Consider the following 16,193-nt stretch of genomic DNA (forward strand, 5'->3'; position numbering starts at 1 on the left):
CAATCCCTCCAGGACCTTCCAAGTGTATATTATCATGTATCTCTCACCTGCGTTCGAGGGAATACAGATCAAAAATCTTCAACCGCTCCCAGTAATTTAGGTGCCTTATCGTACTTATGTGTGCCATGAAAGTTCTTTGTACACTCTCCAGGTCTGCAATGTCGCCAGCCTTGAAAGGGGCCGTTAGTGTACAGCATTATTCCAGCCTAGAGCCAATAAAATACAAAGAAGAGAAATAACCCCGGATAGGGCCTTGATACATAAATTCCTTATGGATGGGGATGCCCCTTCCAAACAATAACCTCTCCTCCTCCCTCTCCCATCCTCGCCGTCTTCCATACGCCAACAAGAGTCTTTAATAAAGGTAAAAGTGATGTTAAATGTTCATTTATCATTTCATTAGTCATTTATATTTATTTTTCATTGTTTTCTGTATGTAAAACTATAGTTATTCTCAATACAATAAATTTTTGGTTAATATTTTTGGGTGTCTGGAATGGATTAATTGGATTTACATTATTTCTCATTGGGAATATTGCTTCATTTTTCGTACAATTCAGTTTTCGTCAGACTTTTTTTGAATGGATTAATCACAAAAACCAAGGTTTCACTGTACTAGTAAATATTACCTGTGGTTGTTAATTTGTATTATTATATTCACAGGAAGCACTAAACTTGTAGGGACCCTTCAAGGGAGATGCCTGGACACTGATCAAGGGTTCCTGATCTTGGGAATTGGACTGAATCTCCACTGCCTTCGATCAAACCTGATGGCCTTCCTTTCCCAGATGTACTGTATGATTTCTGTGGGTTTAGTGCCTCACCATAAATATAATAACAAACCTGTAAGGGTCAAATAGTGCCTTCAAAATGGAAGGTTAATGATAATAATAATAACAGATGACAACTACATTAATAGTACATATGGAAAGCCTGAAGTTAATTATGTAGAGCACTTTGTTAAGCTAAAAATACAACATGAGTCTAAGAATGTTTGTTTGATTAATGTTAAACACTAAACCCACGTAGGTCATTCAGCGCAAGATGTATTGGAGGCTTGATCCTCCGTCCGCTGAGCACAAGAGAGATGCGCTTCCTATTTTGCACTCACCTAGATGTCATGAGTTTAAGAGAGCATAATAAATATAATACATATATGTATATCTAGGCATTAAAGATAGTATAAAGACAATGTAAAGAAATTCTAATAAATATAACAAATATATACGTAAACAGGTAGGTGTGATCCAAGGAAGGGAAAGGTAGCCCAAATTCATTGGATCAAGAAACTTTTACCAGCATCAAGGCCCCCCCTTCAATATATACCATATAACCTACATGAGAAACAACATAAGAGTCCTCAATGGAAATACTGTATAGTACTCTTTTTAAAGAACTGAAGACTTTCCCAAGGTTAAGTCATCATAACATATCACATATGCATATCAGTGATGATTATATGCAATATGATACAAATAAGCAGAGCACATAAAATATGTACTGTGAAGATGACTTAAAGGAATAAACTGCCTTAAAGTTTTTTTTTTTTAACCTGTAAGACAGGACGTGCTTTATTCAGGTTACCTACATACAGTTTTAGACACTATTACAGATTTATACACTGGTTACAATAAGTAGATTACTGTTACAGGCATACATTAGCAGTAGATTATGTAGAGTTCACTCAGGACAACCTAACAAAGCCAAAAAGTGTATTAATAATGTTTTAAGATGCAGAGGTTGACTGAAATGAGATTTCAAGTTGAGATGTTTAATTTGTGTGAAATTCACAGTTGTTCTGATTGATGCAATATCAGTAAATTACCTCAGCTTCTTGTGGAATACCTTATTTCAGTTCAACTCATCAAAAATAAATTGTGAAACCCAAAACTGCACTATAATTTAAAAAATATAAAGAATTATAACAAAATATTGGATACCAGGAACACCCTCCAGGTATAACACGGACACTTCTAAAAATGTGTACTGCAAATATGTACACGTATAAAAATAACCCTAAAGAAACATAGTCACATTCTTCAACTTTATCGGTTTATCTTTAGTTAAAGCTTCACAATGCAGCATATATGTGCCCATAATGCCTGTGCACTCTCTAAGCTACTTTAACCCTTTCAGGGTCCGTCCCGTAGATCTACGGCTGGTCGGTGAGTGTCCAAACCGTAGATCTACGCCAAAATTCTAGCGCCGTCAAATTTAGCGCGAAAGCGCTCATAGGCCTACATATGAGAGAATGGGTCTGCGCGGTGGGTGTGCGCCATAAACAAAAAATCTAGGCGCCTGCATAGCATTGTGGGAACGCCGGCTCAGTCACCCTTGTTCACCATGTCTCGTCGCAAGTCAGCTCTCACTCCCCGGAAAATTGGGACTCTCCTCTTCCTGTCTGATAGTTCTGACACTGATGGAAGTGGAAATGAAGACGAATTCTACGGCTTTGATGAGTTAGTGACCGAAAATAATGACCAGGATATCGATAATAGTGCAGAAAACCCCGACGATCCTCGACCTTCTACCTCTGGTGTGGGCACTCGTGACTCACGGTCGGTTGTTCCTAAACGTAAGAGAAAACTAATATTTTCCCGTGGTCTGGCCTCTGACTTCAGTAATGACGATGATTCTGACGTGGATTGTGATTTTATTGCGCTCGACGATCATTCGAGTAGTGATAGTGAGGAAACATATTCACCAGTGAAGCGTCGGTATGTGCGCCGCCGCATGCGCTCGGGTAGTGTACCCTATGCTATGCCCAGGGGACGGAGTACATCCCGTAGTACATCCCGGAGTACATCCCGTGGCCCTACACCCGTTTTAGGTAGTGATAGTGAGGATGATGTGGCTACACTTGGCATGGATGGGCCACAGACATCAGTGGATGGTGTTAGTGGGGCTGGTGGTGGTAGTGGCACCGCCATGCGTGACTCGCTGTGCCACGCGGGAACCCACGCTGCTGACTCGTCAGTTCAAGGACAAAGCGGAGCGTCACCCACCAGCCCGCCACAACCACCCGTACAACCAGCCTATGATGTCCAGTATCCACCAGCAAACCGTATCTGGGATTGGCAGCAAAATCCCAATTTTGTTCCCAGCCCTCACCACTTTGATGACTCGCAAAGTGGAATTCTACCTACCTGTCCCCTTGGAACCACGGCCAATGAACTGGAATTCTTTGAATTATTCTTTGACCAGCCATTGATGGAAACTATTGTCAGGGAAAGTAATAAGTATTTTCAGTACACCATGGCAAATACGATCTTATCACCACAGTCAAGACTACACAGGTGGAAAGAGACGACTGTTGCAGAAATGTATTTGCTTTTTGCAACAATAATGCTTATGCCTCACGTCTATAAGCATAATATAAAAGCATACTGGTCCACAGATCGGCTAATTTGTACCCCATCCTTCAGTGAAATAATACCAGTGAACAGGTTTATCTTACTCTTACGTATGTTGCACTTCTCTGACAAACTTATGCATGAAACCTAAATAGAAAACTTATACACGAGAAATTTTCATGAATAAAAAAAAGTTGCAGGATATACTATTATCCATTCAAGAATCTTGTAATTGACGAGTCTTTGATTTTGTTCAAAGGTAGACTGTCATTCAAGCAGTATATACCGAGCAAGAGGAACCGCTTTGGTATAAAATTGTTTGTACTCTGTGATTGTGACAGTGGCCTGGTGTTGGATATTGTTGTATACACGGGTAGTAAAACATTGAAAGATACCAAGATGTTATTGGGTATATCAGGTGACGTAGTGAGAAACATGATGGCACCTTATTATTATAACTGTATTACAGTATATTCATGAGGAAGGTTAAACCCACTGGAGTCAAATTATGTTAGTGGTTCTGGGGACTGTCATCCCCACAGCCTGATCTCAGATCAGGCCTCCTAGGTTAGAAGAAAAATATTACAGATTAAAATCTATTATCGCAAAAAAATTATCATTACAATTATAGGGAAGTGCTAAACTCATCAGGGTTATGGGAGGCATTCAGGTTCGATTAAAGGAAAATAAAGCCAGATCATTTAATTTACTCGGTTTTTGCATGTTTATTGTAATAAACAACAGTGGTAAACAATAATATGATAATAACTTTAACTTCAGATTTTGGCCTTGGACCCTGAAAGGGTTAAGGATTTAAACTTATGCATGAAACCTAAATAGAAAACTTAAACACGAGACATTTTCCTGAATAAAAAAAATTGCAACCAAACTATTCACCTTATTATTATAACTGTATTACAGTATATTCATGAGGAAGGTTAAACCCACTGGAGTCAAATTATGTTAGTGGTTCTGGGGACTGTCATCCCCACAGCCTGATCTCAGATCAGGCCTCCTAGGTTAGAAGAAAAATATTACAGATTAAAATCTATTATCGCAAAAAAATTATCATTACAATTATAGGGAAGTGCTAAACTCATCAGGGTTATGGGAGGCATTCAGGTTCGATTAAAGGAAAATAAAGCCAGATCATTTAATTTACTCGGTTTTTTATTCCTACTGATTTTTTTAATGCTACTTATTTTCATGCATTTGATTTCCTGTTTAGTTTAGTTTTATTATATTTTTATTATTATAATCGTGACTGATTTTACCGTATCTAATAGTTAAGCTGCTATTTCGTAAGTTTATTTAGGTACAGGTATACAACATAAATACAGTTACACAATTATCATACATACATAGTAATACATGTATATATGTGTAAATTAAGCTGGATAACCCCAAAAGAAAAAGTTAGACAAAATGATAAAGGACAAAGACAAAGATTTTATTTCTTTGCAAGGTTACAATGTGTATTTACAATTTTGATTTGTTAAGTACTACATACAAAGAAAGTCACTATCATGCCGGGGCATTTTGGGAAGACTAATCTAGTACATAATAACTATACTTAAGTCTAGACAAGATAAGAGTGGTTAACTTTTTAATAAATCTTTGCTTTATCTTAATACTAATGCGAGGCAGTCAAGGTGGAGGTTTATAAGAGCAATAATCTTGAAGTTGCACATAATAAAAACAGTATTACAATTAATGGTTCAAACAATAACATTTCATGGACTGGCAGATGTAATAGACTCAAGGTCATATAATATATTTAGGAGTTGCTTCAAACTCATTGAAAGTTGTTTTAGTTGGTTTGGTTTGTAATGAGACGATTTTTAAGCATAGCCCTCAAACTGGAAATAAGTCAAGTTGACTTTTTTGGGGTTATCCTAGTAATTTACACGTTACTATGCAAGACAATTCTAATTTCCCAAAACTCGTATAATTATACTTCGTGTGGCCCGGTGGCCTTGTGGCTAAAGCTCCCGCTTCACAAACGGAGGGCTTGGGTTCGATTCCCAGCGGGTGGAAACATTTCAACACGTTTCCTTACACCTGTTGCCCTGTTCACCTAGTGGCAAATAGGTACCTGAGTGTTAGTCAACTGATGTGGGTCGCATCCTGGGGGACAAGATTGAGGACCCCAATGGAAGTAAGTTAGACAGTCCTTGATGATGCACTGACATTCTTGGGCTATCCTGGGTGGCTAACCCTCAGGGGGGTTAAAAATCCGAATGAAATCTTATCTTATCTTAACCTAATAAACATGCTTAGCACCTCCGCAACATAAAGCAACCTCACTGAAGAGAGAACAGGAGAGTTAAGGTAATACTAAATGCATGAAGAAATTTGCAAAATTCACCTACCATACTACATGTTCATGAGACAGAAAAAGATCATCAATCCTGCCAGAAAACAGTGCAAAACAAAATTTAACAGGTTTCCAATAACATTTCAATGGAAATACAGGGACCCGTATGGAAATAAGCCACTTTTCGGTGTTATCCTAGGTAATTTACACACGTTACTATGCATGATAATTGTACTTATGTGCACCTGTACCTAAATAAACTTAATTACTTACAAGTTTGACAGGTGGTTAACACCTCCCTGGATTGTTGCTGTCTACTAACCTAATAACTTTATTAAGGTACAGTTATATATAAGTTCGGTTCTGCAGGTTTAGGTGATTACAATTATATATATATATATATATATATATATATATATATATATATATATATATATACATATATATAGATATATATAATATATATTATATATATATATAAATATATATACATATATATATTATATATAATATATATATATATATTATATAATATATATTATATATTATATAATATATATATATATATATTATATAATATATATATATTATATAATATATATAAATAAATAACTAAGGATAACCCTCAAAATATCAGACTATTTCCATTAGGGTCATTGTAACGTACCACCTGTCATACAGAACCTAGAGATTGGGAAGTAATCAATGTCAATCCACGGAGGTGGAGAATACCCCCAATTCCTCGGCTCAAGAGCCGTTCAGCAGCATCAAGGTACCTTCCAGTGGTCCACCATAAAAATGTCAAGATAATACACGCACCTTCCCAGCACCGTAAACAAACTAGTGTTGGCGTATATCACATTTGACAAGTTTCCAGAGGTCTACTCTAGCAACTATGTACTTATTGCGGTTTGCGTAAAAAACATATATATAATTTACTTAGTTGTATAATAATAATAATAATAATAATAATAATAATAATAATAATAATAATAATAATAATAATAATAATAAATTATTTCTTTCAGAGGCTGAATAAATGGTTGATTGCCTTATCAGCTAGATTGTTGCTGCTTGTGGTAATGTAGTATAAATACCTTTTTACAACAGGTTTATTTAAAGTTTGCCTGAAATGCATTGCATATATTTATAATTATAATCATGGGGAGCGTTAAACCCGTAGAATTATACAGCGCATGTGGGAGAGGATGGAAAGTATTCAGGCTCAATTTAGGGAACTGGAGCACAGATCCAATTCCCTTGATCAAGAGCCCCTCACCAACGTCAAGGAACCTTCCTTGAGGGAAATGCGTTCCATAACTATGGACTTCAGTGAACAATAGAAACACATCTAATGGCATGGATAATAAATTTTAAGTTAGGTTCCTCTGCTACCCCATCCACCTACTGGTCAGAAAGTTTATTTAGGTACAGGTATACATAAACAGTTACACAAATTATCATAGAGTAACATGTATAAATTACCTAGGATAACCCAAAAAAGCCTGACAGTGACTTTTCCCCATTGGTCGAAACTGACTGACCAACTGGTTTGATATAGTTTTTTTTTTTTTTATTCGCCGGTATTCTCCCGGCCCGGGTCTTTTCCAAGTAGTGGTGACCCGGCCTTGGCTCCCTATCTGGGGAGAGTCTCGAGACTTAAGTCTCCCATGGGAGGAGGTACAAGTACCTCCTCATCTTTGGGACCAAGTGTCCCCAGGCCTAGCCACATTCCCCGCCCTCACGGGGCTCGTAGGGAGAAGCTAGGCCTCTGGTCTGCCATCTACCCCGCCTCAAAGGGGCTCGTGGGGATGGCAGTCTTATGAGCTGCAGATGGTAGCAAGCTCAGGCCCCTCTTTTTTTTTTGATATACAGTATTTGGTGAACATGGTTTCATTTTGGTATGCACTGGCAGATTTTGGTGTTCGTGGGCGGTGGTTTAATGTTGGGAAGGATGGTATTTTCACAGTATTCCATGTATAGACTAGTGAGTAGTATAAAACAACCATCCTTTCCAGCATTAACCACCAGACATGATCTGGTACATAAACGTTGATGTCTTTATACATGGAACGACAGCTGGAACAGTTTTTGACACAGTCTTTGATAATCTTAATGGGAAACAATCAACTACCATTCCTCGATGTCCTCATCACCACAAATAAGGATCAGGATCAATTCTCATTTTATAGGAAGCCCACTCACACTTCCAACTATGTTCATTTCTGCACCCACCATTCAATGAAGATTAAAAAGAGCACAAGTTCAAGCCTGATTTTACGTACACTCAGGATATGCAGCCCCTCGAAGTTGGACTAAGAAAAAAGAAATCCCCAGAACAAAATTCTCCAAATTAGGATACCTTGATTGGTCTATAAAACAAAGAGAAAAGAATGCAAGTAATTATTACAAAACCTCCGTTCACAAAAACTCTATCAAGCAAATCTCAAACTCATGTTACCCCACCACCAAGGCACAATCAATCGTCTTAACAAAGTGACCAACATAATTACTTTCCATCCTAACATACTGGAGAATCTTCCAAGAAACAGAAGCATTCACTTACACAAGACACACCAGGAGTCTACCAAAGATTGCAACCAAGTATACATCGGGTTGACAGGCAGAATGCTATCTGTATGATGATCACCGAACACCCGAGGGCAATACGTAATGGACAGAAGAATTCGGCGTTTTTCAACATGTTTCCAAAAATAATCACAATATTCACTGGGAAACTGCCACCATCACACAAATTACACTGCAGCTACAAAAGCAAAATCACAGAAACTGCACTCATATGTACCACTCTTAATTTTAACATATCATAGGGACAATGGAAAACAGATGCCATCTCAAAATTTGCCCTTAAGTACATAACAGCCTACTACAGAACGTCAGCACAAGATCAGGAACTACATAACACAGAGGAACTTCCTACCCAAATTTTAAGCTTTACTTCAAAACGTCTTCACAACCACGCACTCCCTGACCTGTCTTCCCACGCTCTGACCTGACACTCCATGCTCACCTGCACGGGTGAGTCGCAACCTTTCTATGAATTCATGATCTCCTTTCACTTGTGTATCTGTTGAAGAGGACCGCAGCAGTGGGGGTCGAAATGTACACACCAATTAATTTTCTGAGTTTGTCTCCATGTGGTTATTACTGAGCAGGGAAAAGTGTGCATTACACTGTGTGTGTGTGTGTGTGTGTGTGTGTGTGTGTGTGTGTGTGTGTGTGTGTGTGTGTGTGTGTGTGTGTGTGGTGTGTGTGGTGTGTGTGTGTGTGTGTGTGTGTGTGTGTGTGTGGTGTGTGGTGTGTGTGTGTGTGTGTGTGTGTGTGTGTGTGTGTGTGTGTGTGTGTGTGTGTGTGTGTGTGTGTGTGTGTGTGTGTGTGTGTGTGTGTGTGTGTGTGTGTGGTGAGTGTGTGTGGTGTGTGTGTGTGGTGAGTGTGTGTGGTGTGTGTGTGTGGGTGGGTGGTGTGTGTGTGTGTGTGTATGTGTGTGTGTGTGTGTGTGTGTGTGTGTGTGTGTGTGTGTGTGTGTGTGTGTGTGTGTGAGTGTGTGTGTGTGTGTGTGTGTGTGTGTGTGTGTGTGTGTGTGTGTGTGTGTGTGTGGTGTGTGTGTGTGGTGTGTGTGTGTGTGTGTGTGTGTGTGGTGTGTGTGTGTGTGGTGTGTGTGTGGTGTGTGTGTGTGGTGTGTGTGTGTGGTGTGTGTGTGGTGTGTGTGTGTGGTGTGTGTGTGTGGTGTGTGTGTGTGTGGTGTGTGTGTGTGTGTGTGTGTGTGTGTGTGTGTGTGTGTGTGTGTGTGTGGTGTGTGTGTGGTGTGTGTGTGTGTGTGTGTGTGTGTGTGTGTGTGTGTGTGTGTGTGTGTGTGTGTGTGTGTGTGTGTGTGTGTGTGTGTGTGTGTGTGTGTGTGTGGTGTGTGTGTGGTGTGTGTGTGGTGTGTGTGTGTGTGTGTGTGTGTGTGTGTGTGTGTGTGTGTGTGTGTGTGGGTGTGTGTGGTTGTGTGTGTGTGTGTGTGTGTGTGTGTGTGTGTGTGTGGTGTGTGTGTGTGGTGTGTGTGTGTGTGTGTGTGTGTGTGTGTGTGTGTGTGTGTGTGTGTGTGTGTGTGTGTGTGGTGTGTTTGTGTGTGGTGTGTTTGTGTGTGGTGTGTGTGTGGTGTGTGTGTGGTGTGTGTGTGTGGTGTGTGTGTGTGGTGTGTGTGTGTGGTGTGTGTGTGGTGTGTGTGTGTGTTATGAGTGTGTGTGGTGAGTGTGTGTGGTGTGTGTGGTGAGTGTGTGTGGTGAGTGTGTGTGGTGAGTGTGTGTGTGTGTGTGTGTGTGGTGTGTGTGTGTGTGTGTGTGTGTGTGTGTGTGTGTGTGTGTGTGCGTGTGTTTGTGTGGTGTGCGTGTGGTGTGTGTGTGGTGTGTGTGTGTGGTGTGTGGTGTGGTGTGTGTGTGTGGTGTGTGTGTGTGTGGTGTGTGTGTGTGTGGTGTGTGTGTGTGTGGTGTGTGTGTGTGGTGTGTGTGGTGTGTGTGTGGGGTGTGTGTGGTGTGTGTGTGGGGTGTGTGTGTGTGTGTGTGGTGTGTGTGTGGTGTGTGTGGTGTGTGTGTGGTGTGTGTGTGGTGTGTGTGTGGTGTGTGTGTGTGGTGTGTGTGTGGTGTGTGTGTGGTGTGTGTGTGTGTGTGTGTGTGTGTGGTGTGTGTGGTGTGTGTGGTGTGTGTGTGTGTGGTGTGTGTGGTGTGTGTGGTGTGTGTGTGGTGTGTGTGGTGTGTGTGGTGTGTGTGGTGTGTGTGGTGTGTGTGTGTGGTGTGTGTGGTGTGTGTGTGTGTGTGTGGTGTGTGTGGTGTGTGTACTCACCTAGTTACTCACCTAGTTGAGGTTGCAGGGGTCGAGTCCAAGCTCCTGGCCCCTCCTCTTCACTGGTCTCTACTAGGTCACTCTCCCTGAACCATAAGCTTTATCGTACCTCTGCTTAAAGCTATGTATGGATCCTGCCTCCACTACATCACTTCCCAAACTATTCCACTTCCTGACTACTCTGTGGCTGAAGAAATACTTCCTAACATCCCTTTGATTCATCTGTGTCTTCAGCTTCCAACTGTGTCCCCGTGTTGCTGTGTCCAGTCTCTGGAACATCCTGTCTTTGTCCACCTTGTCAATTCCTCTCAGTGTTTTGTATGTCGTTATCATGTCCCCCCTATCTCTCCTGTCCTCCAGTGTCGTCAGGTTGATTTCCCTTAACCTCTCCTCGTAGGACATACCTCTTAGCTCTGGGACTAGTCCTGTTGCAAACCTTCGCACTTTCTCTAGTTTCTTGACGTGCTTGGCTAGGTGTGGGTTCCAGACTGGTGCTGCATACTCCAATATGGGCCTAACGTACACGGTGTACAGGGTCCTGAACGATTCCTTCTTGTGTGTGTGTGTGTGTGTGTGTGTGTGTGTGTGTGTGTGTGTGTGTGTGTGTGTGTGTGTGTGTGTGTGTGTGTGTGTGTGTGTGTGTGTGTGGGCGCGAGCGCGCGAGCGCCTAATTCATCTGTGGTTGCAGGGGTCGAGACTCAGCTCCTGGCCCCGCCTCTTCACTGGTCACTACTAGGTCACTCTTCCTGCTCCATGAGCTTTATCATACCTCTTCTTAAAGCTATGTATGGATCCTGCCTCCACTACATCCCAGACCATTCCACTTCCTAACAACTCTGTGACTAAAGAAATACTTCCTAACATCCCTGTGATTCATCAGTCTTCAACTTCCAATTGTGACCCCTTGTTCCTGTGTCCCATCTCTGGAACATCCTGTCTCTGTCCACCCTGTCAATTCCTCTCAGTATTTTAAATGTCGTTATCATATTCCTCTATCTCTCCTGTCCTCTAGTGTCGTCAGGTTGATTTCCGGGACTAGTCTTGTTGCAAACATTTCCATTTTCTCTAATTTCCTTACATGCCTTGCTAGGTGTGGGTTCCAAACTGGTGCTGCATACTCCAATATAGGCCTAACATACACGGTGTACAGGATCTTGAAAGATTCCTTATTAAGTAAGATGTCGGAATGCTATTCTTAGGTTTGAGTGTGTGTGCTCACCTAGTTGTGGTTGCAGGGGTCGAATCACAGCTCCTGGCACCTCTTCAACTGGCCGCTACTCAGTCACTCTTCCCGCTCCGTGAGCTTTATCATACCTCTTCTTAAAGCTATGTATGGATCCTGCCTCCACTACATCCCTACCCAGGTTATTCCACTTTCTAACAACTCTGTGACTGAATACTTCCTAACATCCCTGTGATTCATCTGAATCTTCAATTTCCAACTGCCACCCCTTGTTGCTGTGTCCCATCTCTGGAACATCCTGTCTCGAACCACCTTGTCTATACCTCAGTATTTTATATGTCGTTATCATATCCCCCTATATCTCCTGTCTTTCAGTGTCGTCTTCGTGTGTGTGTGTGTGTGTGTGTGTGTGTGTGTGTGTGTGTGTGTGTGTGTGTGTGTGTGTGTGTGTGTGTGTGTGTGTGTGTGTGTATGTGTGTATGTGTGTATGTGTGTATGTGTGTATGTGTGTATGTGTGTGTGTGTGTATGTGTGTATGTACTCACCTATTTGTACTCACCTATTTGTGGTTGCAGGGGTCGAGTCCTAGCTCCTGGCCCCGCCTCTTCACCGGTTGCTACTAGACCCTCTCTCTCCCCGCTCCATGAGCTTTATCAAACCTCGTCTTAAAACTGTGTATGGTTCCTGCCTCCACTACGTCATTTTCTAGGTTATTCCACTGCCTTACAACTCTATGACTGAAGAAATACTTCCTACTATCTCTCTGACTCATTTGTGTCTTCAACTTCCAATTGTGGCCTCTTGTTTCTGTGTCCCCTCCCTGGAACATCCTGTCCTTGTCCACCTTGTCTATTCCACGCAGTATTTTATATGTCGTTATCATGTCTCCCCTGACCCTCCTGTCCTCCAGTGTCGTCATGTGTGTATGTGTGTGTGTGTGTGTGTGTGTGTGTGTGTGTGTGTGTGTGTGTGTGTGTGTGTGCTCACCTATTTGTACTCACCTATTTGTGGTTGCAGGGGTCGATTCATAGCTCCTGGCCCCGCCTCTTCACTGATTTCTACTAGGTCCTCTCTCTCCCTGTGTGTGTGTGTGTGTGTGTGTGTGTGTATATATGTGTGTGTGTGTGTGTGTGTGTGTGTGTGTGTGTGTGTGTGTGTGTGTGTGTGTGTGTGTGTGTGTGTGTGTGTGTGTGTGTGTGTGTGTGTGTGTGTGCGCCTGTCTGTACTCAATGGTGGTTGCAAGGGTCGAGTCACTGCTCCTGGCCCCGCTTCTTCACTGGTTGCTACTAGGTCACTCTCCCTGCTCCATGAGTTTTATCAACCTCTATGTGTGTGTCTGTCTGCGTGTCTCTGTGTACACTCACCTACATGTGGTTGCAGGGGTCGATTCACAGTTCCTGGCACCACCTCTTCGCTGGTCGCTACTAGGTCCATTCTCTCCCTGTTCCATGAGTTGTACTCACCTATTTGTGGTAGCAGGGGTCGAGTCTTAGCTCCTGGCCCCGTGTGTGTGTGTGTGTACTCACCTATTTGTGGTATCACATTCATGAGGGAAGCGCTAAAACCGTAAGGGTTATGCAGCACCTGGGGAGCAAGAGGTGATCAAGTTTAATCCAATGAAATGGAGGGTAACTCCAATTCCTTGGATCAACAGCCATTCACCGGCATCCAGGGACATCCCCCACCCCATCTATGATGGACTCGCTAGTATTATAATAATCTCAAAGCGCTAAACCTATTATTGTTATAGTCACATTAAAGCGGTAAACCTGAATGGGTCATACACCACTGTGCTAAATCTGTGCATGCGATCATGTTTTTTCTTAATAATTTTAAATTTATTGAGCTCTAAACACTTGTCATTTAACACCTGGGAGAACGAAGCAATCAGGTTTGATGCAAGATCACTTCTAATTCCTTGGATCAAGACCCCTGCATCGGTATTTGGGATTTGCTGTATAGGTCTACTCATCCATTTGTAAGAGATCAACCTCACCTCTACACTGATTTCTCAGAGTGCCCTCATGCCGGGAAAGGGCTCTTAATTCCAGGAACTGGAGCTGCCCTTCCCTAGGTTAAACATAACCTTCCATGGAGAGAATTATATAATAACCATGGGGGAGCGCTAAACCCGTAGGATTATACAGCGCATGAGGGGGGGGATGGAAGGTATTCAGGCTCAAATCACGGAACTGGAGCCCAGATCTAATTCCCTAGATCAAGAGCCCCTCACCAACGTCAAGGAACCTCCCTTGAGAGGTCCATGGAGAGAGAAAAGATATCAAATACAGACGACGGGAAGACATCATGCAATATAATGTGCAACGTTGTGGGGGAAACGTTGTCTCCATACCTTCCATCCCCAGGCGCTTTATGATTCCTTACGGGTTTAAGGCTCTCCAGAAAAATGACATGTTAATGAGAATATTAATTATACATCGTTTGTGTCTTTTCCAGTATAATGGTAGATTTTCGCGTATATATTTATTAAAATTTGTGCGCATTTTGGGAACTGGTAGTCGCCAGTGTTAATAAATTATTTACAAGAATATTCCAAATTTGACATTTGGAACTGGCTTTGTTATTTAACTTGGCACACAAAACATACCACTATTTTCATGAATTTGGAAAGGAAAAACTTATAGAAAGGAAAATAACTTAAAAAATTTTATATGTAATGCTTAGAAGACAGAGGGATATTATATGTGCTTTGTGGCCCGAGTAATGCTTAGTAACCCGCCCACCCTCTACTACATCGTATAACCTCACTCAACTAATACATATCATTTACCTTAAGAAGTAATGTCACGAGATTATGCCTAAGCAATCGATGACATTGTAAAATTGTTGTTATTAGGCCTGGGGAGGCATGGGAGGGTGTAAAATACTTGTGTGTGGCAACGGCGCTTGACACCCCAAACCCAGCAGCGTCTCTACCAGCGGTGTGTCCGGCTCTTCACTCACCTCTTACATCATTATCTACACTTACCTCCTCCACTTACACTCTCGGGCGGGAGCACTAGCACTCACACTTACCTTATGTGTGGCTACAAACGACGAACATGACGGGAAATGAAAGAAATGGAAGGGAAGTTGAGAGGCCAGAGTGTACTCCTGCAGGGGAGAGGAACCCACCGTGATCACGTGACCCCAGGGGTGGCGGAGGTGCGGGGCGACGCTGCCACGTCTTGCCTACACTCACCTCTTATTGTGTGTGCACTCACCTACACACAGTGTACTGGGTGTAAAACACATCGCACTATATACCCTACACTACACTCATCACTTGTGTACACACTACACTCAGCTGATCACTGGTAAACAACACTACACTCAGCTGATCACTGGTAAACAACACTACACTCAGCTGATCACTGGTAAACAACACTACACTCAGCTGATCACTGGTAAACAACACTACACTCAGCTGATCGCTGGTAAACAACACTACACTCAGCTGATCACTGGTAAACAACACTACACTCAGCTGATCACTGGTAAACAACACTACACTCAGCTGATCACTGGTAAACAACACTACACTCAGCTGATCACTGGTAAACAACACTACACTCAGCTGATCACTGATAAACACTACACTCAGCTGATCACTGGTAAACAACACTACACTCAGCTGATCACTGATAAACAACACTACACTCAGCTGATCACTGGTAAACAACACTACACTCAGCTGATCACTGGTAAACAACACTACACTCAGCTGATCACTGATAAACAACACTACACTCAGCTGATCACTGATAAACAACACTACACTCAGCTGATCACTGATAAACAACACTACACTCAGCTGATCACTGGTAAACAACACTACACAGCTGATCACTGGTAAACAACACTACACTCAGCTGATCACTGGTAAACAACACTACACTCAGCTGATCACTGGTAAACAACACTACACAGCTGATCACTGGTAAACAACACTACACTCAGCTGATCACTGGTAAACAACACTACACTCAGCTGATCACTGATAAACACTACACTCAGCTGATCACTGGTAAACAACACTACACTCAGCTGATCACTTATAAACAACACTACACTCAGCTGATCACTGATAAACAATACTACACTCAGCTGATCACTGGTAAACAACACTACACGGCTGATCACTGGTAAACAACACTACACTCAGCTGATCACTGATAAACACACTACACTCAGCTGATCACTTATAAAGAACACTACACTCAGCTGATCACTGATAAACAATACTACACTCAGCTGATCACTGGTAAACAACACTCAGCTCATCACTGGTAAACAACATTACACTCAGCTCATTACTGGTAAACACTACACTGGTAAACAACGCTCAGCTGATCACTGGTAAACAATTAGCTCATCACTGGTAAACAACACTGCACTCAGCTCATCACTGGTACACAACACTATACTCAGCTCATCATTGATAAACAGCACTACACTCAGCTCATCACTAGTAAACAACACTACACTCAGCTTATCA

General features: G+C 42.0%; 1 protein-coding gene across 6 annotated transcripts in view; it reads right to left on the reverse strand.

The window, feature by feature from the left end:
- The window catches only part of LOC128699777 (uncharacterized), an 86,808-nt gene extending 71,923 nt beyond the window's left edge, over positions 1-14,885 (reverse strand). For 2 of the 6 annotated variants that reach the window (XM_070102290.1, XM_070102284.1), the window contains exon 1: positions 14,732-14,885. The gene's annotated coding sequence lies outside the window, so the exon portion shown is untranslated. Of the gene's footprint in view, positions 1-629; positions 856-5,448; positions 5,575-6,354; positions 6,463-6,489; positions 6,572-14,731 lie in introns of those variants that run through there. The other 4 variants (XM_070102286.1, XM_070102288.1, XM_070102289.1 and 1 more) reach the window with 4 other exon arrangements.
- Positions 14,886-16,193: the final 1,308 nt, after the last annotated feature.

This window comes from Cherax quadricarinatus, chromosome 81 (genome assembly GCF_038502225.1).
Source record: "Cherax quadricarinatus isolate ZL_2023a chromosome 81, ASM3850222v1, whole genome shotgun sequence".
Lineage (NCBI taxonomy): Eukaryota > Metazoa > Arthropoda > Malacostraca > Decapoda > Parastacidae > Cherax > Cherax quadricarinatus.